This window comes from Leptonychotes weddellii, chromosome 2 (genome assembly GCF_054177405.1).
Source record: "Leptonychotes weddellii isolate Sample4059 chromosome 2, ASM5417740v2, whole genome shotgun sequence".
NCBI classification, from domain to species: domain Eukaryota; kingdom Metazoa; phylum Chordata; class Mammalia; order Carnivora; family Phocidae; genus Leptonychotes; species Leptonychotes weddellii.
In genome coordinates this window covers 147580349-147607890 of record NC_138370.1, presented here as the reverse complement: position 1 = coordinate 147607890, position 27542 = coordinate 147580349, and the positions used below count along the sequence as shown (strand labels likewise).

At 39.3% G+C, this 27542-nt stretch overlaps 1 long non-coding RNA gene across 3 annotated transcripts in view; it reads right to left on the bottom strand.

Moving 5' to 3' along the window:
- Positions 1–13037: 13037 nt before the first annotated feature.
- LOC145720289 (uncharacterized) overlaps positions 13038–27542 on the bottom strand; it is a 26902-nt gene continuing 12397 nt past the window's right edge. For 2 of the 3 annotated variants that reach the window (XR_014143210.1, XR_014143209.1), the window contains exons 3-5: positions 24019–24162; positions 19319–19385; positions 13038–15029 (exon numbers count right to left, since the gene is read on the bottom strand). This is a non-coding gene — a long non-coding RNA (uncharacterized LOC145720289). Of the gene's footprint in view, positions 15030–19318; positions 19386–21682; positions 22175–24018; positions 24163–27542 lie in introns of those variants that run through there. The other variant, XR_014143211.1, reaches the window with a different exon arrangement.

Sequence of the window (27542 nt, the reverse complement as noted above, 5' to 3'; positions counted from 1 at the left end):
TAGCATGTGCCAGCTCCTGGCTAAGCGTTTTACATCGGTTATTTAACTTAATCTTCGCAACTGCCCTGTGAGTATGGTACTATTGTTATCCCTATATTACAGGTAGTGAAAGTGAAGTTTGAGGATGTGAAGTAACTAACTCAAGACACAACACATTCAGTGACAGAAAGGGAATTTGAACCCAGGCATTTGCCTGGAGCTCAAGCTCTTAAGTAACACTTCACACAGAAAAATGTAAATACAGAGAAAATGATTGTGATTTTTGTTTTATATAAGAAAGGAAGTAGAGTACTGTACTTATTCTCCTCCCAAAGATAAGACTTGGTAAAATTACTGTGTTGTCCACACATTCGTAATTAGTGAATTGTAGTCCCCAAACTTAGGACCTATCTTACCCACAGATATGAGGCAGATGATCAAATGCCTAGTGACTTTTCGGGAGCACCAGCAAGGCCTGCCCTCTGATGGACTTTCCATGTCCAGTTGGTTCCTGTAGTCCTATACTATCCAATTCAGTAGTCGCTCACTAGCCACATACAGTTAGTTTTAAATTAACTAATTAACATTAGAATTAAAATTTCAGTTCCTTGGTCATATTAGCCACTTTGCAAGTGTTCCATAGCTAAATGGGGTAATGGCTACTGTATTGGATGGTGCAAGTATAAAACATTTCCATCTCTGCAGAAAATTTTATTGGACAGTGTTGCTTTAATCCTTTATCCCAAAACTATGAGGCTTTAATCTTTCTTCACTCTGCACCAGCCCTCCTCTGAAAGGACCATGTTTCTAGCTCTGTCTTTCCCATGGTTTTCAGTCCTATTATTCTAAATTAAAATTACTGTCAGAGTGTAGAATACCATCATGGAAAGATACAGGCTTTGGAGCAAGACTTTATTTCCCATCCCAGCTCTTTTATTTACCATCTGTGTAACCTTGGACAAATTATTTAACCTCAGTCAACCTCAATCTTCTTATCTGGAAAATGGGCATTTTAATCTTTTCATCATGGGTTTGTTTAATTGAATGAAGATAACACAGGTAAAGTTTCTGGTGGGCCTCACATAGAGTCCTTCCTTCCACTCCTATTTCAGTAAATGACATCACCAATTACTCAGATTTTCAAACTAGAAATCTCAGTCATCATCATTTCTTCCTTCCTCCTCAACAGCCTGCATTAAATTAGTCATCAAGCCTGTTGCTCCCCTCCCAGGGATGCTTCTCAAATCTGGGTCCTCCTCTCTGCCCCCACTCCCACTGTCCTCATTGGCTTTTCATGTGCTATTTCAGTATCCTGCCAACTGACCTTGTTGACACCCATCACTCCCAAACAAGCCCTCCCTCCATGCTGCTGCCAGAGTGATCCTTCTAAAAAGAGATGCTGAAGATGTCACTCCCCTACTTAAAAACCAGTGATGACTTCTGTTTGCTTAAGGATAAAAACTTAACTATTAACCCTAAGGACTCATGGGACCAAACCCCATTCCATTTCAAACCTACATTTGGCTCCTCTACTACCAAACTCCCTTTTAGCCACCCCTCCCTCAGCTATAACTCTCCCTATATCACCCCTTCCCACCCCACAGCACCCCCTGCACCATCAACCAGTGCTCCAAGAGGCATTTCTACAACATATAATGGCCTTTCTTGTCTCTGCCCTTGCAAACACCCTTCTCAAGCTGAAATGACCTTTTTACATCTTCTTTACCTGGCAAACTCTACTTATCCTTCAAGGTCCAGTTCAGAGATTACCTATTCTATAAAAAGCTTAGTCAACTTCCCAGGGAAACGTGGTGACCAGCTCATCTGTGATGTTATAGATTTAAGAGTGTAGATGCTATATTCAGGCTACCCAGGTTTAAATCCTGCCTACACCACAGTCCCACTGGTAGTTTTGAGAAAGTGACTTACCCTCTCCTAACCTCAGTTTCCTTGTCTGAAAATGTTGATAATCATATTATGTACAATTTAGTGTTGCTGAAAGTATATAATAAGATAATACATATAAAGCTCATAACAATGTGCCCAGCTCATAGATAAGCATTCAATATACATTATCTTAAAATTATTACTATTATTACTATCCATTTTTTCCTTTTTTACATTTTATTTTTTTATTTTTTTTAAAAGATTTTTATTTATTTGAGAGAGAGTGAGAGCAAAAGAGGGAGAGGGAGAAGTAGACTCACTGCCAAGCAGGGAGCCCAATGTGGGACTCAATCCCAGGACCCTGAGATCATGACCTAAGCTGAAGGCAGATGTTTAACCAACTGAGCCACCCAGGCACCCCTTTTTTTACATTTTAAATACATATTTTACTTTCAAAATTTTTTTATTTCACATTTACATTGATTTTACATTATATAAAAAGTTTTATTACAGAAATACTTGGTATTCATTGAACAAAATTTAGGAAACACTAATAACAAACCAAAAAGACTAAATTTTCTATTGTTTGAGATACATCTTGGTTGTAAACAAAAGGAATTCTAGTTAACTTTTGGAGAATAAAAAATTAGAGAAGGCATTGTCAGCTTGCCCACTGCATCAACACAAAGATGGAGAACTGTTTCAGCAAAGGGTCAAGATCTGTGGAAGACTGGCAGCAAATAATACAGACCAGACTACGGTACAGTGTGTCACCAAAGGCACCGTCTCACTGGCCACTGGCTATGGCCACTGTTCCTGAACTTCTGCAACTTAGCAACACCTTCTCCCTATTCAAGCTGACAGCCCATACCTTAGCAGCCCGAAGGCAGAGAGAAGAAATGTTGGCTTCCCTTCAGATTCTCTGTTGGGAGGTGGGGCCCTCCCACAACCCAAACTCCTACAATAGAGGATTCACCAAAAATAGAAAAAGGATCTCCCTACCCTCACTCCCCCACCTCATGATGCTTTACCCATACTTTATCACTCATTTGCAAGCATCATGTACTTCTGTGCTTTCAAACCTTTGCTTATGCTATTCCCTTTGCCTGGAATGTACTCTGCTTCACACACTGATCCACTCACTCCTACTTCCTTCACCTTGTCCACTTTTCAAAGTCATACTCATCCTACGAAGGCCAAGATTTTTCCCTAATCTACCACACAGGTTAATGCTCACTTCTTGGTTCCAGAGCACATCATATGGTTTTGTATCACCTCATACATACAGTTAGATATTATATCGGTCTTTGTTGCTATACTGTGAACTCCTATTTCCAGCTTTATCACATAGAAGACACTTGATAAAAACCTGTTTGATGAATGAAAGAAAAAAGGAAAATTAGCTTTTATTAAGGTACTGTACCAAGCACTTTACAATATTAACTCAATTTATTTTCAATTTATAACTCATTTTTTTCCTCCAGTAGGCTGTAATCACCATTTTATAACAGAGGAAACTGAGGTATGGAAGAGTTAAGTTACTTTCCCAAGGTCATGCAGCTATTAAAATACAGAGGCAGAATTTGAGCAGAGAGGAGAAAGCTAATTAAATTAATCTGTAAATTTTCCCTAATTATTGAAAATATATTTAGTAAATTTTATAAACACTTATTCCACTGTTCTTGAACAATAATATAGATGGACTCTATACAGGAATTCACAGAAATTTAATTTATGAGCACAAAAGCACACAATAAAATTCATCACACTCTTTGTCTTTGCCCTTCCCCCAGGTGACCAAGAATTGTTATTGCAGACACTGACATTTTATTGAACTGGTTCTGCCTACAAAGAATTTATGTTCTTATGCTCAGGGCAATCTCCTTCCCTGGCTATATGATATCCTCTCATCCCTCTAGAAAATTCTTGTTTTGCTTATCTTTCGATAGTAGAAATTTGAGTCCAGAGTGTCAATGTGCATGGTGTCTCACAATTAATCATCCACATAGATAAGGGCAAGAATTTAAATCTTGTAAATGGAGGCAAACCATCACCTTCATGTTCAAAGGGTACAACATAAATAATACCATCCAACCTAGAAAAATATTCAATTTTAAATTCATATAAACAATGAAATAGAAAGGAGGAAATCTGAAATGAAGAATACTGAAAGACAGAAGAGATTATAAAAGAACCAGAAACAATTTACAAGAGAAAAATGCTTCACTCATACCTAGAGGTAGACAGGAAATATATTGCTAATTTGCAAAAGAATTGATATTCTCCTTGATCAAGCAAAAAATTTATAATCTCCTTTCTCTACTTGTTCCTGCCAAGTATCTTTCACTTTTAAGCACTTCATTACAAGGTCTGCAAAAAGAAAATAAGAAGAGAGGGAGAGGGGGATGAAGGGAGGGAAAGAGGGAGGAAAGAAAGAGAGGCAGACAGGGAAAATGTAGAAAAAGACCTAAAGATCTCTTTAAGAGATTATTATTATAAGTTAATTAGGTTAAATAAAGCCTAGCTCCTTATAAATATCTGAGAGTATAAAAAGTGAATTTGGGAGTGAAGGGGCAATAGTATAGGAAAAAGAAGTGTAATAAAAAGTAATAGCACCAAATTAATCCCTAACATGGAGGTTAGATAACAGGGAAAAAAAGATTATTGGGAAGGTCAATTAGATAAAGGACGTCAAAGGAATATAACAAGTGCTCCATCCCTTGAGACATTTAAAATTAACCTGGACAAAGAACTAGAATATATTTTGTAAAAAGCAATCCTTTCTGACAAGCTGGTAGATTAGTTCTAATTGATTTTTCCACCTCTAATTTCTTTAAATCTCTGAAATGCTATTCTTAGAAGACAAATGAGTTTTCTTTGAGAATGAATTTTCTGTCTTTATTTTAATAAAATGAGATATTTCTTATGGAAATAGTTTCCAAGCCAATGACTTTGCAAGTAATAATTCTAACTTATTTAGATTGTAAAAGCTAACAAAGTTACATCATTAGTAAACATGATAAATTGCAATATATTTCCTTTCATTGTGCACTAGCAATTGTCTTGCAATAAAATTCCCCCAAAATGGGGCGCCTGGGTGGCTCAGTTGGTTAAGCGACTGCCTTCGGCTCGGGTCATGATCCCGGAGTCCCGGGATCGAGTCCCACATCGGGCTCCCTGCTCAGCGGGGAGCCTGCTTCTCCCTCTGACCCTCCCCTACTCATGTGCTCTCTCTCTCTCTCATTCTCGCTCTCTCAAAATAAATAAATAATCTTTAAAAAAAAAAAATTCCCCCAAAATGAAGGAATACGATGCAATTCAGAAACAGGAAAATGGAGCAAGCATATTTTCTGCCAGTTTTTACCTTTTTGTTCTAGGTTCATATCCTGTCTGGAAAGTTATCACTAAAAAAAAAAGAAAAAAAATAGTTCCACTGAAATTATGTCAAATTTTGTATTATTGAATCAGATAACAGTTTTGAGGAGATAAGGGACAATATCATCATATACATGTTATTTATTGTAAGAAAAGAACTAAATCAGAAATGTCCTAGAAAAAAAACTTTGATGTCTTTGAATTTCCTTAGAGAACACTTTGCTTAGGAAAAGAAGCGGAAACCCTAAATGAAATAGGAAGTATATCTGTTTCTCCTTACATATATATATATATATCTCCTTTATACATTATATAAAGATTTTATGTATTTATTTGTCAGAGAGAGCACAAGCAGGGGGAGCAGCAGGCAGAGGGAGAAGCATGCTCCCCGCTGAGCAAGGAGCCTGATGCGGAACTCAATCCCAGGACCCTAGGATCATGACCTGAGCAGAAGGCAGATGCTTAACCAAATGAGCCACCCAGTGCCCCGGAAAAAAATATTCTTGATTAGGACTTTTTTATTCCTAGGTCATAAAGATATTCTTCCCTATTATATTCTGATAAGTTTCAACTTTTGTGTCCTTAATTTTTTTTAAGACTCTATTTATTTATTTTATCTGAGAGAGAGGGAGAAAGCATGTGTGAGCGGGGGGTAGGGGCAGAGGGAGAGGGAGAGAGATAGGCAGACCCCCTGCTGAGCACAGAGCAGCCATGGGGCTTGATCTCAAGACCCTAAGAAAACGACCTGAGCTGGGAACCAAGAGTCTGCCACTTAACCCACTGAGCCACCAGGCACCCTCTCAATTTTGTTTTTTACATTTCAATCTTTAATTCATTTTCTAATATGTTGTAGATATAGATATAATTTTGCAAGTAGAAAGCCAACTATTCTAATGTAATGTATCAAACAATCCTTCTCATCTGTAATGTCACTTTTGTGACATACCAAGTTCTCATTGGTCTGTTCCTAGGCTCTCTACTTCCTTTCACTGATTAATATTTCTTTTGTTGTGCTAATACTGCTCTACTTTAATTTTTTTTTAAGGTTTTATTTTACTTTTTTTATTTATTTGACAGAGAGAGAGAGAGACAGCTAGAGAGGGAACACAAGCAGGCGGAGTGGGAGAGGGAGAAGTAGGCTCCCGGCCGAGCAGAGAGCCCGATGCGGGGCTCGATCCCAGGACCCTGGGATCATGACCTGAGCCGAAGGCAGACGCTTAACGACTGAGCCACCCAGGTGCCCCTCTACTTTAATTTCTATGCTTTTGTAATATATTTTGATATCTGCTCAGGTAGGTCTTTCTTTCTCCTGCTTATCAAGACTGCCTTAGCCCTGGGGCACCTGGTGCCTCAGTAGTTAAACGTCTGCCTTCAGCTCAGGCCCTGATCCCAGAGTCCTGGGATATAGCCCCTGGGATCAAGCCCCTTGTCGGGCTCCCTGCTCAGCGGGGAGACTGCTTCTCCCTCTCCCACTCACCCTGCTTGTGTTCTCTCTGTCTCTCACTCTCTCTCTGTCAAATAAATAAATAAAATCTTAAAAAGACTGCCTTAATCCTTCTTTCACAATATGCTTTCCTTATAAAATTTATAATAAATATATCATTTTTGATGAAAGATGTTTAGAATTTTGATTGGTATTACATTTAATACAAATGAAGGAGAACTGATGTTTTTATTCTACTGAAAAATCTCATACATAAATGTATTATATTTTTCCATTTATTTAAGACTTTATTTTAACAAATAGTCTCTACATCTACTAAACTCTAAGCCCATAAAAGCCCACATAACTTTTCAAGTTTGAAAGTGATATTAGTAAGAATATTTGAGTTTTTATATTATCCTAAATTTGCTGTTACTTTAGCTGAGACAAATCTCTTGGACATAAGTCTATTGTTCTCACTTTATTTTTACTGGATTTGATCTTGGAAAAAGTCAGTGAGATGATGGAAGTCAGTCAACACATTGCCTTTGTCCAAGTGACTGGTGTTTATATAAATCCAGTGTGGTTTGGAGTATCAGCCTCAATTTTAATGAAGTTAGGATGACAGTGCCTCATTTAAATTAATCTCCTCAAGTTTGCAAGAAAATTCACAAAGAAAAAATAAGCAAATTTCTTTCTTTTAACTGGTGTGCAGACCACTGGCATTTAGTAATCCCTAGAGTAACCACTAAAAGAAAAACAGCTAAAAGTACAATACATAAAGTTAAATAGAGTACTAAAAGGATTTAAATAATCAAAATGAATATGGGAAAGGGAAAAGAGAAGAACAAAAGCATGGAAAACAATCAGTAAGATAATAAAATTGTGGGCCTAATTCCAATCATATTAATAATTACATTAAATGTAAGTGGTCTACACACTCTAATTAAAAAACAGTGATTCTCAGATTGGCTATAAAAATAGAAGATCTGATTATATGCAATCTATAAGAAAGCCAGTTTAAAAGATTTTTTTTTATTTGAGAAAGAGAGAATGAGAGAGAGGGAGAGAGAGAACATGAAAGGGGGGAGGGTCAGAGGGAGAAGCAGACTCCCTGCTGAGCAGGGAGCCCGATGCGGGACTTGATCCCAGGACTCCAGGATCACGACCTGAAGCAAAGGCAGTCGCTTAACCAACTGAGCCACTCAGGCACCCAAGAAAGCCAGTTTAAATATATAGACAAAATAAAAGGATGAAAAAAGATATATAATGAAAACACTAATCAAATATTATTTTACTAGGGCTGCTATAACAAAATACCACAGACCTCATGGCTTGTACAACAGAAATTTATTTTTTCACAGTTCTGAAGACTAGAAGTCCAACATCAAGGTGCCAAGAAGGTTGGTCTCTTCTGAGGTCTCTCTTCCTAGTTTGCAGATTGTTTCCTTCTCTCTGTGTCCTCATATGGCCTTTCCTCTGTGCTCTGGAAAGTACCTCCCTGGTGTCTCTTCTTCTAGTTATAAGGACACCAGATATTAGATTAGAGCCAAATCATATGACCCCCATTTAACCTGGATTACCTTGTTAAAGGCCTTATCTCCAAATATAGTCACATTTTGAGGTACTGGGATTAGAGCTTCAACATATGGATTTTGGAGCAGGGACACAATTTTGTTCATAACATCAAAAGAAAGCTGGACTGGCTATATTTATATCAGGTGAAATAGACTTCAGAACAAGAAAAATTACCAGGATTAAAGACAGATATTACATATTGAGAAATGGTTTGATTCATCAGTAATACATGAGAATCTTAATGTGTATGCACCTAAAAATTAAAGGTAAAAAATACACAAGCAAAAACTGATGGAAGTGAAAAGAGAAATATACAAATCCACAATTATACATGGAGACTTCAACACTTCTCTCTCAGTAATCATAGAACAAAAAATCAGCATGGATATAGATCTGACTACTCTATCAACCAATTTGACCTAATTGACATTTATAGAACATTCTGACCAACAACAGCAGAATACACAATCTGATCATAATAGAGTTAAACAAGAAATCAATAAAGAATGATATCTGGGGGCGCCTGGGTGGCTCAGTCATTAAGCGTCTGCCTTCGGCTCAAGTCATGATCCCAGGGTCCTTGGATCGAGCTCCGCATTGGGCTCTCTGCTCAGCAGGAGTCCTGCTTCTCCCTCTCCTGCTCCCCCTGCTTGTGTTCCCTCTCTTGCTGTGTCTTTCTCTGTCAAATAAATAAATAAAATTAAAAAAAAAAAGAATGATATCTGGGGGTGCCTGGGTGGCACAGTCGGTAAAGCGGCCGACACTTGGTTTCGGCTCAGGTTGTGATCTCAGGGTTGTGAGATCAGGCCCTGCATCACACAGAGTGTGTGCTCAGCACAGAGTCTGCTTCAGATTCTCTCTCCCTCTGTTTTTCCCACTTGTGCTCTCTCTCTCTCTGTCTCTCAAATAAATAAATCTTTAAAAAAAGAATAATATCCGAAAAATCCCCAAATATTTGAAAATTAAACAATGCACCCCTAAATAATCTATGGGTCAAAGGGGAAATCTCAGGGAAAATTAGAAAATAGTTTGAATGGAATGAAAATGAAAATACAGAATACCAAAATTTGTGGGATGCAGCTAAGAGTTTAAAGGAATATTTACAGCATTTACTTTTTTAAAAAAAGGAAAGGACTCAAATCAATAATCTAAACTTTCATGTTAAAAAAAACAAAAAAGCAATTTAAATCCAAAGTAAGTAGAAGAAAGGAAATAATAAAGAGTATTAATGAAATAAAAATTGAAAAAATAATAGAGAAAGTAAATGAAAGTAAATGCTAGTTCCTTGAAACAAATCAGTAAAATTGGCAAGTCTCTAGTTAGACTGGTGAAGGAAAAATAAAATTTATAATTACCAATATCAGAGTAATAAAAAAATATTGTTAACAACTTAATGCTAATAAATTTGATGTCTTGGGGAAAATGGACAAATTTCTTAAAAGACAAAAATTGTCAAAACTCACCCAAGAGGGAAAAGAAAACTTGAAAAGCCCTACATACCTTAAAGAAATTGAAAGCTTCAAGCCACTGATGAATTTTATGAAACTTTAAAGGAAGAAATAATAAAATTTCTACATAAACTCATTAAAATGGAAAAGGATGAAAAACTTCCTAACTCATTTTATGAGGCCAGAATCACTTGATACCAAACCAGATAAGCATAGAGAAGAAAACAGAAGTACAGAGAATATATGTGCAAAATCTTTTAACAAAATTTTAGCAAATTGCCTCCAACTATATATACACAAGTTGTTGTATTTGGATGTATATGTGTGTGCATGTGTTTATTAAACATATTAAAGGAAATCAGATTAGAAAAGAAGATGTCAAACTGTCTTTATTTGTAAATGACATGATGGTGTATATGGACAATCCAATGCAATCTAAAATAAGGCTGCTAGAACCAAAAAGTAAACTTTAAAAAGCCACAAGATATAAGGCCAACATTAAAAGACCAAACCCAAACAAAGCTTAAGATTCACTGAATTTCTATTTACAAGCAATGAACAATTGAAAAAAAATTTAAGATTATGATAGCATCAAAAAAATTGTAGTTCTAGTTACTAGAAAAATTTTAAAACATTTATGACAGCATCAATGTATCAGGAATAAAAATAATGAAAGATGTGTAAGACCTATATACCTAAAACTACAAAATATTGCTAAGAAAAGTTAAAGAAAACCTAATTAAATGAAGAGATATGCCATGTTTGGGGATTGGAAGAATCAATACTGGTAAGGTGGCAATGGTCCCCATGTTGTTCTAGAGATTCAATACCATCTCAACCAAAATCCTAGCATACTTGTGCACAAAAATTGGCAGGCTAATTTTAAAATTTATACAGAGAGGCAAAGAACTTAATTTCTAAAAAAAAAAAAAAAAGCCTTTTCCACATTTTAGTTTTTTGTTATAGCAGCATCTCAATTCCAGGTACTGATATCTGTTTTAGCTATGCGTTGCTGTGTAATAAATTACCCCTTGCAGCTAAAAACCACATTTATTATCTCACCTGTTCGGGGGTGGGGTGGCCAGGCATCTGGGAACATCTTAGTTGCGTCTCCCGGGGTCTCTCATGAGATTGCAGTCAAGCTGATAGTTGGGACCACAGTCCCCTGAGGGCTGGACTGGGGGAGGATCTGCTTCCACACTTGCTCACATGATTTTTGGTAGTCCTCAGTTTCTAATTGACTGTTAGCCAGAGACCTCAGTTTCTCCCCAAGTGAACAGCCCGAGTATCTTCAAGGTATGGCAGCTGGATTCTCCTACAGCAAGTGATCCAAAAGAAAGATGGGAAGGAAGGAAAGAGAGAGAGAGAGGAAACAAGGTAGACCAGAACAGACCAATACAGAAGCCACGGTGTCTCTTGGGGTTTATTTTTCATTTCTGGGTAAATAATATTAAAAGAATTCATGCAGTTTTTAATTTTTAAAAGGATTTTATTTATTAATTTTGAGAGAGAGAGCGAGTGAGCAAACATGAGCAGAGGCAGAGGGAGAGAGAATCTCAAGCAGACTACCCACTGAGCACATAGCCTGACATGGGGCTCGATCCCATGACCCTGAGATCATGAAATGAGCTGAAATCAAGAGTTAGATGCTTAACTGACTAAGCCACCCAGGCCCCCCAGAATTCATGCATTTTTATCAAATATTACATTGTTTATGAAAGAAGAGGTTTTAACTTTTTCCATGAGAAAACTATAGAGCTTCATTTTAAACAAGTGATAATAATAATATCCATAAAATAAAAACAAGTGAAATATTTTGAGCATCTACTATATTCCACACACTCCACTGAACACAGAAATTAAGAGCATGGTCTTTGGCACAGACTGCCTGTTGTTGCCATTCTCTTCTACCATTTATTGGTTATGTGCCTCTGGGCAAGTTATTTAACTTCTCTGTGCTTCAGTGTCCTTATCTACAAAATGAGGGTAATGGTACTAGTTACCACAGAGAGTTGTTGTGAGAATTAAATGGGTCATATAATATGGATCCCTTAGAAAGGGGTGACATCTAACAAGCACTGTATAAGATTTAGCTAATATCCATATTACATGGTGTTTACAAACATCACCTCATTTAATACTCAAAATACCCTAAGAGGTAAGAGTGATTATTATTTTACTTCATAGGCAGGACAGTTGAATCTTGGAGCTGTAGATTAAGTAATTTACCTAAATATACACAACTGAGTGGTAGAACTGAGTTCTATGCAGTTCTCCGGGTAATTGTAGATGTGGGTGGAGAGAAATCAAAAATGAAGGTAGAAACTAGACTACAGAACTCATTAGCTATGTAATTTTTCAGAAATAATGTTAAAAGAATATTGAAATAGAAGAAGTTTTAGACTGCCTGGCTATACAACTCATCACATAGTTCTCACAGAAAAAGTGAATATAAAATATCAGATAATGGAAAATCTGGCAAGACTATAGTGAAGGAGAAGAAAGACATTTGAGAAGCTACTACACATCTCCAAAGTCTGACCAAACATCGAGGTCCCTTTTCTGTGGTATTATTGGAATATTTCCAATAACCAGAATTGCTTTTGCTTATAGATACCTATCTGTCATTCAGGGCATTGTAGAGGTTAAGCCTGTCCAAAAATATTCCAGTTCTCCTCTCCCTGGAAATGTGGTAGAATTGCATTTCCCATTCCCCTTTAATTCAAGCATGACTATATGGCTTGCATTGTCCAACAAATTATGAGTGGAAATGATGTGTGTCATTGCCAAGTGGAAACTTTAAGAGCCAGTATGCCTTTTGCTCATGCCCAGGTGATATCAGCCTGGATCCCTTGGAGGACTACCAGAAGCAGAGTCTCCCCCTTGACCTTCTGTGGACATGTAGTGTGAGCAGCTAATAAACCATTGCTGTTTGAAGCCACAGAGATCAGGGGGTTGTTTGCTACTCCATGATAACCCATCTACTCCGGGATGGTTATGCATAGTCTTAAAACCTTTTCTTTTTTAAGAAGAATTGTGACCTCTATGACAGCTTAGTGCATAAAACATTTTGTTGAAGCCTATTACTAGTTCATAAGGTATTTTCCAAAGCTAACAGTTTATAAACTGGTTCTAACATTCCTAGAACTGAATTCATAAAGGAGGGATTATTAGCCTTTAAGACTCTTCCGTAGTGTGTCAGTTGACCTGAAACAGAAACCACCAAAAGTTGGCAGAGCTTACAATAAAGAAAACCAACACTAGACATGAAATATGGTAGAGTGGCCAAGTTCCTGTTGGATTAGGATCATCAGAAAACAAACGCGTTGGGTCCTGTTTTCACCATTTAAAAACAACAAAATAGAAACAAATACACATTAAAAAAAAATGAATGGATGTCAAAGGCATATGAAATGAGATACAAAGCTGAGTTCATAAAGATCACCTTTAATATGAACCACCTCATTACTGAGCAACGATTATTTTGTCCGTGACTTCTTTAGTATTCATTACAGACATGTATTTTTTTAATTTTTAATTTTAATTCCAGTTAGTTAACATATGGTGTTATATGGGTTTCTCATTACAGAAATTTAAAGTAGAGTGGGTAGGAATATCACACATTTTACACATGTTTACAGCATAATATACATGTAAGTTAAAGAGGTAGCCTAGAAAGTAGGCAATAAAGATACAGGAAAAGTAAGAAATATATACAACAATAAAAAACAACAACAATAAAGAAAAGTAAGGCTTAAACAGAAGGAGATCCAGAGGATATTCTTTCAAAAGCAAACACATACGAAGTAAATGCAATACAAATATCAATTAATTATGAGGAATTTGTTAATTTTGGAATGCACTAACACCTGATAATGCCTATTATTGTCATTTTGGAATATGTGTTGTTTTCCTCACAAAGTTGTTTTCCTCTCAATTGCCTTGGCCTAAAAGCTATCCAAAAGTCTAAAACACGATTTCACCTGAAATGAAGCTTTAAGGATAAACATTTTCTTTTTGAAACTTTTCAGTAAAATGGAAATAATTTCTGCCCAAATGGCCACCATTCTCCTAAGTGGCTTATGTATCTCAATAACTGGGGAGCAGGAGAGGTTTCCCTCATCCTCAGAACTGACTAATGCCCAATTTCTATGTGGCGAGAAGTCATGATCAGACTCACTGACCAGGCCAGTAAGTGAGGTCCTTGTGTTTTGGTCCTGATCTCCTCAGTGGCAACATTCTTTTAACAAACATATCTGAGTACCCACTATGTCCTAGGCAATGATTTGATGATGGTGCTATTTGACGGGCTGTTCCAACACAGTTCAACCATCAGAGTATTTATTATAAAAAACACAAGCCATTATCAGGCTTATTTCTGACCCACTGTTATGGGTTGAATTGTGTCCCCTCCCCAAAAAGGTAAGTTGAAATCCTAACTCAGTACCTCAGAATGCAACCTTATTTGGAAATAGGTCATTATAGATGGAATTAGTTAAGATGAGGTTGTATTGGTGTAGGTAGGCCCCTAAACCATGATGGTTGATGTCCTTCTAAGAAGACAGCCGTGTAAAAACGCAGAGACATGGGGAGAATGCCACATGCAGATGGAGGTGAAGATGGGACAGATGCATCTAGGAGCCCAAAACCCCAAGAATTCTGTCTGTCAGCAAAAGCTAGGAAACAGACTTAGAACAGAGTCTCCTGCAAGCCCTCAGGAAGAATCAACTCTGTTGACACCTTGAATTTGGATTTTCAGCCCCCAGAATCTTGAGGGAATAAATTTCTGTTTCTACCAGTTTGTAGTATTTTATTACCTTGGCTCTAGGAAACCAACACACCTGTCCACTCCAAATAAACAGCTTTATGTATAGATAAACATTGAACAGGAAAAATTTTACTACCATAAAGTACTATTTCAAAACTTTAGAGATTGTCAAAGGTATCAAAGACAAAGTCTGAAAAGAACTTGCAAAATGTTACTGTCCTTTTCTGTGGTGATACATTGATGACACACACAAACTGCATTTGCTAAATGTGTAGAAAACAGCCTCTATACCCTCGAGCTACTAAACGTCTCGCTATTTGGTGACAGTGACCTACAGATCTGTCCAATTCTCTTAGACTGGAGAAAACACGGACAGAAATTAGAAGAAATTAATTCAAAAAGAAAAAAAAAAAGGACGCCTGGGTGGCTCAGTCGGTTAAGCGTCTTCCTTCAGCTCAGGTCATGATCCCAGGATCCTGGGATCGAGTCCCGCATCAGGCTCCTTCCGAGGCGGGGAGCCTGCCACTCCCCCAGCCTAGCATGCTCCCGCTCGCTCTCGCTCCAGCTCTCTCTCTCTGATAAATAAATAAATAAATAAATAAATAAATAAATAAACAAACAAACAAACAAACAAATAAATAAATAAAATATTGGAAAAAAGAAAGAAAAGAATTCAAGTGGGTAAATCTTTTAACCAGGCTCCGGACATCAAAGTGGCAACTCTATGATGAACAGAGAGGCTTGGACTCTTGAGTCCTCACAGCCATTTCTGTAAGGGAAAACTCTTTCCTAAAAGACTGCCCCGAGCTTGTGTGCATCAGGCTGGTCTTCCCTCCCCATCTTCCCTTTCACATTCGCTCCTCAGCCTCTTTACAGAAGGAAGGCACATCTCGGCAAACTGATTCTAACTGGTGCATTGCCTCGGCTGTAAAATCAAGCAAAAGGACAATTCAACATGCTCCCCGTGGCACTGAGGCAGCTAAAGACTATGGAAACTGGATTGTTTTGCAAGTCCACTCATTCCAATTCTTGGCAATTAACAAAATTGGAGGCAGAAGGAATGAAGTTGTCAGCTAATAGATGATGGAACCTAATATTTGTATGATTTTGGGCATATAACTTAGATGGAGTGCAAAAAAATGTAGGGACAGAGCTACAATGAAATTCTTTCTATTCCCATCTATTTTTTTTTTTTAGGTGAACAAGCTTTCTCAGAGCTGTATCTATAACATTGAATATAGAAACGAAATTGATACTAAGCCCTGTCTCAACAGTAGGAAAAGAAAGTTTACTATTATTATTATTATTATCATTATAAACCTTCTAGCAGTAGGAGTGCCTTTATTCATCCACAAATACATAAACTCATTTTCTTAAATGAAGCCTTATTCATCTTAAGATATGCACTTCCAAAAAATTTGCTTTTTGAGTTTAATAATTATCCATAAAATTTGTGACATATTTATGATATTTTGATTAATAATGTGCTGATAATAATAGAAACTCAAACTAGAAGGTACTTTTAAATTTAAAGACTTAGATCACAAGAAATAAGAATAAAACTGAATTTCTATGGTGCAGAGAATTATGCTAGAATGATAAATAAAAGACTTTTAGGCATTAAAATATATTATATTAGGATGAAATTTTCTGGGAGAAATGGAATTGAAATATGAGCCTGGGTGGCTCAGTTGGTTGGGCAATTGCCTTCGGCTCAGGTCATGATCCTGGGGTCCTGGGATTGAGTCCCCAGTCAGGCTCCCCACTCAGTGGGGAGTCTGCTTCTCCCTCTGACCCTACCCCCTCTTGTGCTCTCTCTCCCTCATTCTCTCTTTCTCTCTCTCTCAAATAAATAAAATCTTTAAAATAAAAAAAGAAATATGAGATAAAGAGCAAAAAGAAACAACATAAAACGTTAATGAACAGCTGGTCTAAGTATTTTAAAATACATGATAGTGAGTATCAAATTGTTATGGTATTTATTTCCACTGGATTTATTTATTTATTTATTTATTTATTTATTTATTTATTTATTTATTTTAAAGATGTTTTATTTATTTATTTGATAGAGAGACAGCAAGAGCAGGAACACAAGTAGGGGGAGTGGGAGAGGGAGAAGCAGGCTTCCCGCGGAGCAGGGAGCCCAATGCGGGGCCGGATCCCAGGACCCTGGGATCATGACCTGAGCCGAAGGCAGACGCTCAACGACTGAGCCACCCAGGTGCCCCAGCCACTGGATACATTTAAAAGAGTAAAACTTTATCAATATGTCTAATGCACCAGATTTAAGCTTTGCACTGATTTAAGCTTATGATAAAAAATTTTATATGTCAATTAAAAAATGTGTGAGGCGGGTACATTGTTTGTGGTCCATGCTAACCAAAAATGTTTGAAGAACATTGATCTAAAGTAGAGACAAAGATGGATATTTTTATTTTTATTTTTTAATATTTATGTATGTATTTATTTGAGAGAGAGAGAGCACATGTGGATGCAAGAGCAGGGGGCGGGGCAGAGGGAGAGGAAAGGGAAAGAATCTCAAGCACACAGCCCGACACGAAGGGCTTGATCTCGTGACCCTGAGATCATGACCTGAGCGGAAATCAAGAGTCAGGTGCTTAACAAATTGAGCCACCCAGGCGCCCTCAAGATGGTTATTTTTTATTTTTTTATTTTAATTTTTTTATTATTATTATTTTTTTATTGTTATGTTAAGATGGTTATTTTTTAAAAGAAAGTAACATAGTAGGGTACTGTATGAGTCCTAAGGGAGCCCACTAAGAAGCAGATATGAATGCTTAGGAGGTGGTCCCACCTGTGGGTTTGAGGGAAAGTACAGAAGGAGGTCAGGTACTGGGGTAAAGGGAGGTTGGCTGCCAAAACTGGGTCAGAGTCTCAGCTTCTAGTCCCAGAGACTTGATTTGGTCAGAATACCTCACATTCACCACACTCACAGCTTCCTTATTAACTTATAGTAAGAACTACAACTATCACATCCTGTATGCTGTGATAGAAGCCAAACTGCAAACAGAAGGGCATTTGCTGGATCCAGTGGAATCAGACTAAGGGTGAGAATGGTGTGACACCAAAAGCAGAATGATCTGAGGTTCTGACAGCCTGCGCACCCATATAATGGTGGCTGCACTGGGGGACTCCCATTTAGGGGTCCGGCTGTACTCCTGGGCAAGGCTGGAAAGGATCCTGCCAGCCTCTGGCTCTTGGGGCTTCCATGTCGGTGCTAGACAGTGGTTTCTCACATCCATTATTTAGGACACTAGGATCATATTGATCATAATCAAATGCCAATCCTGTCTCCTTCATTTGACCTGTTGGAGGCCTAAACTGAAGTTTTGGACAAACCCATTCCTCAGTCACACATTTACAGAAAATATCTTGGCCTTCTTCCAACATAAGATGAATGACATCCACTATATGTGGATTTTTTTCCTTGTTTAACTATCGGGTAAATTTTTATTTCCAAATTTTTATGGGAATCGGAATGTGGGGGTCTCATTCCCATGTATCATCTATAAAACATGTAATAAATGCAATTATAAAATTAGCATATGAGAAGAAAAATTAGCATATTAATTATTCAAAAATAACGAATAGTAAAGATAGCTCAGCACTGTGCTGACCACAGCCACTTTGAAGACAGTTGGCTAGAAAGGAAGCTTAATTAATTCAGTGCACATTTACTGAGCTCTAACTGATGCAGTGAAGCATGCCAAGATCAGAGGATAGGAAAAGAAGTAGGGCAGACTGCTGTGGAGTCTTTACCTAGAAGCAGGTAATTCTCATATGACACGATAGATGCATAATCAAGGAATAAAAGAGAGCTATAGGAGCACAGTGGAGAGGAATGAGGGATATGCTTCACAGAGGAGATATTTTATTTCTATCTTAAAGGAAGAGCAGAAATTTACTAAGAGGAGAGAGGAAATAGCCATCCAGTATTGAGAGTACAATCAATATCCGGAGACCTGCAAGGGCACTGCATTTTTAGAGAACGATAAGAAGTTCAGTGTTCCTGGAACTTAGGGTTTTGTGGGGGAGGGTGCAGAAAGTGAAGAAGGTTTGGACTTGACTAATCTGCACTGAAAGGGTATGAGTATGATTTCACATGGAGTGAATCTGTGGGCAAGCAGAGAAATAGCAACCACCCTAGACACCTCAGATAGACACACAGGGCCGGGTGGTGGGATATAAAACACAAAAATTTGGGAACCTACCACCTCAATGAAATTTCTAGGAGTCCAGAGCATGGGCCACATCAAAATATCCCTTCCAAGGGTAAGGACAAGTTGCTGCATATGGTCCCCTTATCAATAGGAAAAAGTAGAATACCTTATGTTGTTAAGGTGTTTGGGAAGCAATATACATATTTAGGACTGCTGCTTTGACCCATTTACCCAACAACCCAAAGGATTCCCCATTTTGGTTGGAGTACAGAGAAAGAGATGACTCTCCAATGGGTCCGGGCTGCCATGAAACCTGCATGGCCATCTGGGCTGTCTGGCCCCATAAATCTCCTGGTGATCAAAGTGTCTGTGACCGATAGGAATGCCGTATGGAGCCATTCGCCGGCTCCTCAGTTCAGACTGTTAGATTTTGAGCAAAACTATGCCACCCTCTGAAGAGAACTATCCTCCTTTTTGAGAAACAGCTTCTAGCTGCTGTTGGGCCCTAGCAAAGACTGAACTATTCACACTAAAGCTCCTATAATGTGGGTATTGGCTGACCCATCAAGCCATAGAGCTGGATGTGCCCAGCAGCACTCCATCTTTAAATGGAAGTGGTCAAGATGGGCCTCTGGCAGATCCTGAAGGCATAAGTAAGTCATGTGAGCAAGTGACTCACCCCTATGACTTCCATTCTTGCTACAGTGCCTTCTCTCATCTTAATCCATGCTGACAGCCAAGAAGGCCTATGGGAATAGAAGAAGGAAGTCATAAATATGAATGATGATCAAATGATCAGTTGCAGAAACAAGGACTATAGTGGTTATGAACATTTCTTTCTTCCTTTGATAGGAATGTATTTGTGTATATATTTTCTTTTTCTCTGTTCCATTTTCCGACTATCTAACATAATGTGTTAATAGCAGTCAACCTTAAATTTTAGGATTTATATTACAGAATATCAAAGAGGGGCTTAACTCAGCTACAAAATGAATGTATCCATAACTCTATTATTGAAAAAGTAGAATTTTGCATTATAAGCTGCTTGAGAAATAGTTGCATCATATTAAGTAGAAGCATGTTTTTGCTCTTGTCTTTATTTGAAAATTAAATATGTTTAGAAGAGCAGCCAAGAGTGACCCCAGGCCTGCCACCAGATACTCGGCTGCTAACTCACAGAGGCTATAACTACACAGAAGAAACAGATTTCCATAGATCTCTCCATAAACTACCCCCTTCGTGGTCTACTTTAGCGGCTGAATGTTCTTGGCTTCTCAGATTTCCCAGCAAGCTCTGTCTTGCATCAGTGCTTCAGGAGAATTGGCTAGTGAATGTCACCATTCCAGACTTTTATGTCCCCAGTTGGTCCCACAGCTATGTATGATCTAATTCCTATAATAAATCCTTGTCCCACAACACTCACAGTGGCTCTGCTTCCCTGACTGAACCCTAATAGATACAAAGATATTTAAGCCAGGGCCTGAGAAAGGTAAGGGGGTGGTCATAAGGCTACCTCAAGAAGAGTATTCCAGGCAAAGAGAACAGCAAGTGCAAAGGCCCTGAGCATGAACATGACTGAGGAAGTAGTGTAGCTGAGTGGTGTTAGTGAAGGGGAGACTAGGAGGAGATGAGATACAGAGGTAAGGGGAGAGAGACAAGGTGGTGTATGGCCTCATAGAATACTACAGGAGCTTCAGCTTTTTCTCTGCTTAAGATAGAAAGCCATGGGAGGGTTATAAGCAGAGTGACATGATCTGACATTTTAAATGAATTCACTCATGCTGCTATGTTAAGAATAGACTGTAGGAGGCAGATAAGGGCAGAAGTAGGAAGATGAATTAAAGGCCAATGCAATAATCCAGATGAGAGATGCTATTGACTCAAACCCAGCTGTTAGCACTGAGTCAGGTGGTGACAAGTTGTTAGAATCTGGATATATTTTGGGGCACCAGGGTGACTCAGTTGGTTGGGCATCTACTTTCAGCTTGCCGGGGTCCTGGGATCAAGCCCCACGTCAGGCTCCCTGCTTGGCGGGGAGCCTGCTTCTCCATCTCCTGCTCTCTCAGCTTGTGCTCTCTCTCTCTTTGTCAAATAAAGAGGTAAGATCTTTAAAAAAAAAAGGGGGGGGGAGAAAAAGAAAAAAAATAATCTGGATATATTTTGAATGTAGAGATATTAGAATTTGCTGTCAAGCAGAATGTTGGGTGTGAGAGAAAAAGAGGAGTCAAAGATGACTGTAAGGTTCTTGACTTGAATGATGAAGAACAGGACTGCCATTTAATGACACAGATGGCTAGGGGTAGAACAATTTTGAGAGTAATAACGGAAGTTCAGATTTAGTCCCTTAACTTTGTGATGTCTATTAGATATACAGGGAAATACATCAACTGGGCAATTGTATAGACGAGACTGGCAAGCAGGGGAGGGATCCTGAGAGAGAGATACGCATTTGGGGACCATTTGTTTACCGATGGATAAGATCATTAGGAGAATGAGAATAATTAGAAAAGAGAAGAGTTCAGGACTGAGCTCTGGGGCAACTGAAAAGGTTGGAGAGATGAGGAGTGGCCAAAGGACTGAGGAAAACCAGGAGCTGATCCGGGTGTCTCAAGTCTGTGCTGCTTCACCTTTCCTGCAGGTGGAAAACATGCCTTACTGATCTGCAAATTCCTGACATCTAGAGTGTTATCAGTCATCTACCAGGTACTCAGTAAGCAGATGTTGAAGTGAGGGTCCTGCTAGATGACCTCATGGAAAGATAACCCCCAGAATGGGAGAAAGTATTTGTAAATCATACATCTGATGACGGACTTGTATCTAGAATATGCAAAGAACTCTTACAACTCAATAATAAAAAGACAAGTAACTCAATTTTTAAAATGGGCAAAAAGATCCAAATAGATGTATCTTCCCAGAAGATCTACAAATGGCCAAATCACACTTGAAAGGTAAATAACATCATTAGCCTTTAGGGAAATGCAAATCAAAATTAGATACCCACTAGGATGGCTAGAATCAAAAGGAGAAAAACAAGGGCTGGGGAGGACGTGGAAAAATTGGAATCCTCATCCCCTGCTGGTGGGAATGCAAAATGATGCAGCCACTTTGGAAAACAGTCTGGCAGTTTATCAAAAAGTTAAACATAGAATCACCATTTAATCCAGCAATTCTACTCCTATGTATATAGCCAAGGGTTGCATTTATAATAATCAACAAGGTCAGGTTGGCAATAAATAGGCAGCCTGACTTGCAGAGGTGTATTGAGATAGTAGAACATGATGTCCCCAGGGGCAAAATAGATGGGCAATTGATGAGGATACCACTTTCGAATAGAAGAAATCAAGGATGAAAGACCATGAGACTAAAAGAGGTTACCCCAATGAGAAGTTATAATTCCTTGCCTGGTTCAGGACGTGATTCAGTTTTCAGTCCCAGACTCATTGACCGAGTCCCTAGGAATAAGGGTCCTGCAACAGCCTGTGGGGATGCATGGTAGTGATACCAGGGGTTGCTCTCAAGAGAGGCCAGATGGATCCTGGAAGAGGACAACAGACCACAAGCAGTAGCTTTACCATATCTACCTGTCAGGAGTGGGATCCTTGTTAGAGCAGATTAATATGGCCTCTGTTACATGGCATGCAGCCACTGATTTGATACTTTTCCATTTCCAATCCAAAAGGAAGGGCAGAAACACTTTGTTCTCCCATGGAATTGGCAGCAGTATACATTTATGGTCTTGCCTCAGAGCTGTTTCCTTTTTCACGTTCCATCCTAATGTAGTGTTAAGAGATCTGCACTTTCTGGACATCCTACAGAGCCTCACATTGATCCCTTGCAGTGACTATACTGGATCTCTTCCATCCTGAGAGCACCAGCAGCTCATCTTCATAGAAACAGCCATGTATCACTGGCGTGCCTTAGCCTCTCCTGTCTACAGGGCTTCATCCTGCTTTACTATCCGAGGACGTCGCGTTGGATTCCTCCTGCCAGGGGAGCACACAAAGCGAGGAGACCCACTTTACAGCCAAGGAGATGTGGGATGAGCTCAAGAGCGAAGGATCTACTGATTGGGTCTCCAAACACCCCACCTGGAAGCCGCTAGCCTGATGGAGCGTTCAAACAGGCCACCAAGACAGCACAAGTGACAGACTCTGGGGTAGAGGGGCTGCTGCCTTGTCTCAAAGGAAGGACAATTCTGCAGGGAGGTTCATGCTTTTCCCCGGTGGATCAGGCCAAGGTCAGACTTGACCTGAGACCACAACCCCGCTTGGCTCTTTCCCCTCCTTTATTTTGCTTCCTTCCCTCCCTTTAAGGCTTTTCCTGGATATAAGGCTTTACCATCAATAAATCACAGTGCACTGAATTCTTCTCTCTGGCTCCGCTTCTTTAAAACTGGAGACAACCAGCAATAAGGGAACACCCATGAGAGAGGAGGCAGCTCCAGAAAAGTGAAAACCATGCTAGTTACAGGTCCTCAGAGAGGACAACTACCTGCTTGGGACAAAGGATCTGCTTTCACTGATTCTTCCGAACTAAAGAGATCCTAAGGGCTGGGAGCAAGTCTGTTTCTCAAACTGGGTTTTTCACACCCTGGGAACATGCAACCACATTTCAGGAATACTTAGAAATACTTCTGGAGTGACAATGTGCTAGAAAACATGGGGGAAATATTTTATCATATTATATTGTATTATATTGTATTATATTATTATATTATATTATATTATATTATATTATATTATATTATATTATATTATATTATATTATATTATATTATATTTGAGAGAAAGAGAGTGAGCACAAGCAGGTGGAGGAGCAGAGGAGGAGGGAGAGAGAGGGGGAGTGAATCTTAAGCAGACTCAGCGCTGAGCATGGAGCCTGACCCTGGGTTCGATCTCACAGCCTTGTGATCATGACTTGAGCCGAAACCAAGAGTGGGGCACTTAACGAACTGAGCCACCCAGGCGCCCCAGAGAGATATTTTGTATTAGAACAAATGCACCTCTCTTATGAAGGAAAGTACAAAATGGACAAAAACCACTTTTTAGCTGAAACATATCATCTCAAAAGGCACATCTCTCCTGAGGCAGGCAACCAAGGGCTCCCAGAGTTCAAGGTTCTTCTGCTATAAGGGGTATTTGAGTCAAGTTTGATGAGCAGTGGCAGACAGTGTTGGCTACTTGGAACGAGAGACAAAAACAGGCTCCATCCTGTAGACCAATGCAAGAAAAGGCAAGAACTCGGACTTCCATGACACCATTTTATGTTTTTAGTCCTTCCCCTGATAATAACTAGCATGTCTGAGGGCTTTCTATTTGCTAAGCACTTAATACATGAACGCAATCCCCAGGGCGCTGTGAGCAGACTCATTTTACATACCGGAGAAGTTCAGAGAGGTGACGTAACTCTGCCAAGGTAATTGGAAAATATGTGGGTATCCTCATCTTGGCACATTCTGTGTCTTCTCCACTCTTTGTGCTCATAGAATGTAGGACATATAAAAATAGAGAGATTCAGGTATCCCTAGAATAAAACACCGCTGAAGTCAAAAGAGTTGGAATCTGGCCTGAATTAGAACATTTCATTTCCCACCCTTTACCCTAATGTTCATTTTATACTTTTTTGTCCTCTGGATTTCATGTTTTCAATTGGATATTTTAAACTGAAAACTTTGACTGCTTTACCATGCTATATTTAGTTCTCTCTCATCACCGACATCAATTTTGCCCTATGTACAACCTCTTACGCCTGGCCTGCTACATAAAAATGAATAGAAGGTAAGTTTGAAAATATCAGAAATGAGAACAATCAGGTTCCACAAGCATAGAAGTCATGAAGAATTTCTTCATAGAAGAAATATTTTGTTTATTTCTTTATTAAAATTTTGCCAGGTTTCATGTATACAGTTGGTCTGCCTCTTAAAAAACGGACTTAATGCTATTTCAGGGTCTCATAAGTACAAACTCAAATCTACAACCTGGAATTTTTTTTTTTTTAAGATTGTATTTATTTATTTTGAGAGAGAGAGAGAGAACAAGCGGGGAGAGGGGCAGAGAAAGAGGGAGGAACAGACTCCCCGCTGCGCAGGAAGCCCGAAGTGAGGCTCGATGCCAGGACCCCGGGATCATGACCTGAGCCGAAGGCAGACACTTAACCGACTGAGCCACCCAGGTGCCCCAACCTGGAATTGTTTAGGAGAAAGGATGGAGGTTAACTTGTCCCTCCTTATCAATAGCATCATTTAAAGAATTGTTTCATACTGTCTTCCTACTCTGCTGAGCTGCTGGGCATTAAATCCAAGGATATGAGGCATGTGTAGCCAGTCTCTAAAGATGATTTCGATTCCTTTCCGGCTTGCTGTTTTCGAAGTCAGTCTCATGTACCAATTAACGTTCATATTGACATGTGGTCCCCGGAGTATTCCAGCTTGTGCTTGTGATATGGGAGTTGCTGCCACAACTCCTTGTATTTCCTTAAAAACTTTGCCCCAGTGGATATGGAACATTATTTTTCATAGGTTAGCTAGCTGAGATCTTCAGAAATATGGTTTCTGACATTTAACTTCACACACATAAAATACAATAGTTGCACACAATTAAAATCATTTTTTAAACAGATGATTTAAAAGACTATAAAGGTCTTTTCCCCGCCTTTCTGACAAGCATTCAATAATTTTAATACTTTTTTCAGGGTGTCATCTTACTGCTTGTAAACTGCTTCTGTCTTTATAAACTTGTTTTTTTCAATATGTAAACAACTCCAAAGGCAGTAATTACACTTTGCAATTACTGAAAAGGTGTTCAAGGTAAAACTTACACGATCTCTGAGATAGAAAGGCATCATATAAGCCTCATAAATGTATTAATTGCAAATCAAGCTAGAACAACGTGGCGGTTTTGGAAATCACAAACCAAGCATTTTGCTCTGATGCCGTGCATTATTCTGGCAGTCTAGGTCACCTAGATCATAAAGCAGTGGTAACAAAAGTGACAATGAGGATAAATTGCAAATGAATCTTTAAAAGGGAAAACTGAAGGGGAAAAAGGAAAGGAATGAAGGAAGGGAGAGAGAGGAGAAGGAGCAGAGAATGGAAGAACAGAAGGAACCCTAACTACCAGCAGTTCTCCTTAACCACAGTTCAGGCGTTTTGCTAAAGAGGACATTCAGGGACGCCTGGGTGGCTCAGTCGGTTAAGTGTCTGCCTTCAGCTCAGGTCATGATCCTGGAGTCCCAGGAGTCCCAGGAGTCCCAGGAGTCCTAGGATTGAGCCCCACATCAGGCTTCCTGCTCGGCAGGGAGTCTGCTTCGCCTTCTGCCTCTCACCCCACTCGTGCTCTCTTTCTCTCTTTCGATGTCTCTCTCTTTCTCAAATAAATAAATAAAATCTTAAAAAAAAAAATAAAGAGGACAATCACCCAAGGGGTATCAAAAGGCAGCTTCTGACAAGTTGAAAGAAACTGGGTTGAAGGAACTTTGTCAGAACATACCACATTGGATCTTCTCTCCAAGGCCACCATCAAAGTCAAGTTCATGGCTGGGACTTTGTGGTCTTAGTGAAATCTAGGGGCACCTGGGTGGCTCAGACGGTTAAGTGTCTGCCTTCAGCTCAAGTCATGATCTCAGGGTCCTGGGATTCAGTCCCACATCGGGCTCCTTGCTCAGCGAGGAGCCTGCTTCTCTCTCGGCCTGCCACTCCCCCTGCTTGTGCTCGCTCGCTGTCTCTCTCTGACAAATAAATAAATAAATAAATAAATAAATAAATAATCTAAAAAAAAAAGAAATCTCGGGGCGCCTGGGTGGCTCAGATGGTTGGGTATCTGCCTTCGGCTCAGGTCATGATCCCAGGGTCCTGGGATGGAGCCCCCATCGGGCTCTCTGCTCAGCCAGGAGTCTGCTTCTCCCTCCCTCTCTCTGCCACTCTGCCTACTTGTGTTCGCTCTCTCTCTCTCTCGCTCTCAGGATAAATAAATAAAATCTTTAAAAAAAAAAGAAATCCAGAAGTTATCATAATGCTCCTTCCAATAGCCACATAAATAACCGAGAAACATGTGGCATAGTGGGTTTCTGTCCTACCTTGGCCACTTACTGGTATTGTAATTTTTGACAATTAATTGAACGATGTGGGGCTTTACTTTCAGCACATTGAGGTGACAGGCAGAAATGGATGGGAAGTCCAGGGCCATCTCTTATTACTGCATGATTTTAGGAAAGTTTCATAACTTCTATGAATCTATTTCTTCAACCATAAGATGTGAATAAGACCTAAAAAGATTGTTTGGAAAAGGCCAGACAAGAGTACATAATGTTATAATTCCATATAAAACTCTAAAAAATGCAAACTAATCCATAGTGACAGAAATTAGATCAGTGGTTGCTGGGGGAGCCAAGAAGCAGGGAGAGGCAGGAGGAAAGAATTACAAAGGTGTTCAAGGAAGCTTTTGAGGTGGTGGATATGCCCACAACCTTGATCTGGTAACGATTTCACAGATATATACATATGTCAATCTCATCAAATTACATATTAGACATTTTTTTTTTAAGATTTTATTTATTTATTTGAGACCGAGAGAATGAGAGAGACAGAGAGCACATGAGAGGGGGGAGGGTCAGAGGGAGAAGCAGGCTCCCTGCCGAGCAGGGAGCCCGATGCGGGACTCGATCCTGGGACTCCAGGATCACGACCTGAGCCGAAGGCAGTCGCTTAACCAACTGAGCCACCCAGGCGCCCACATATTAGACATTTTAAACATTGATTGTATGTCAATTATACCTTAATAAAGCTGTGTTTTTTAAAAGGGGCAGAAGGGTGCCTGGGTGGCTCAGTCGGTTGGGAGTCTGACTCTTGGTTTCGGCTCAGGTCATGATCTCAGTGTTGTGGGATTGAGCCCCACGTTGGGCTCCGT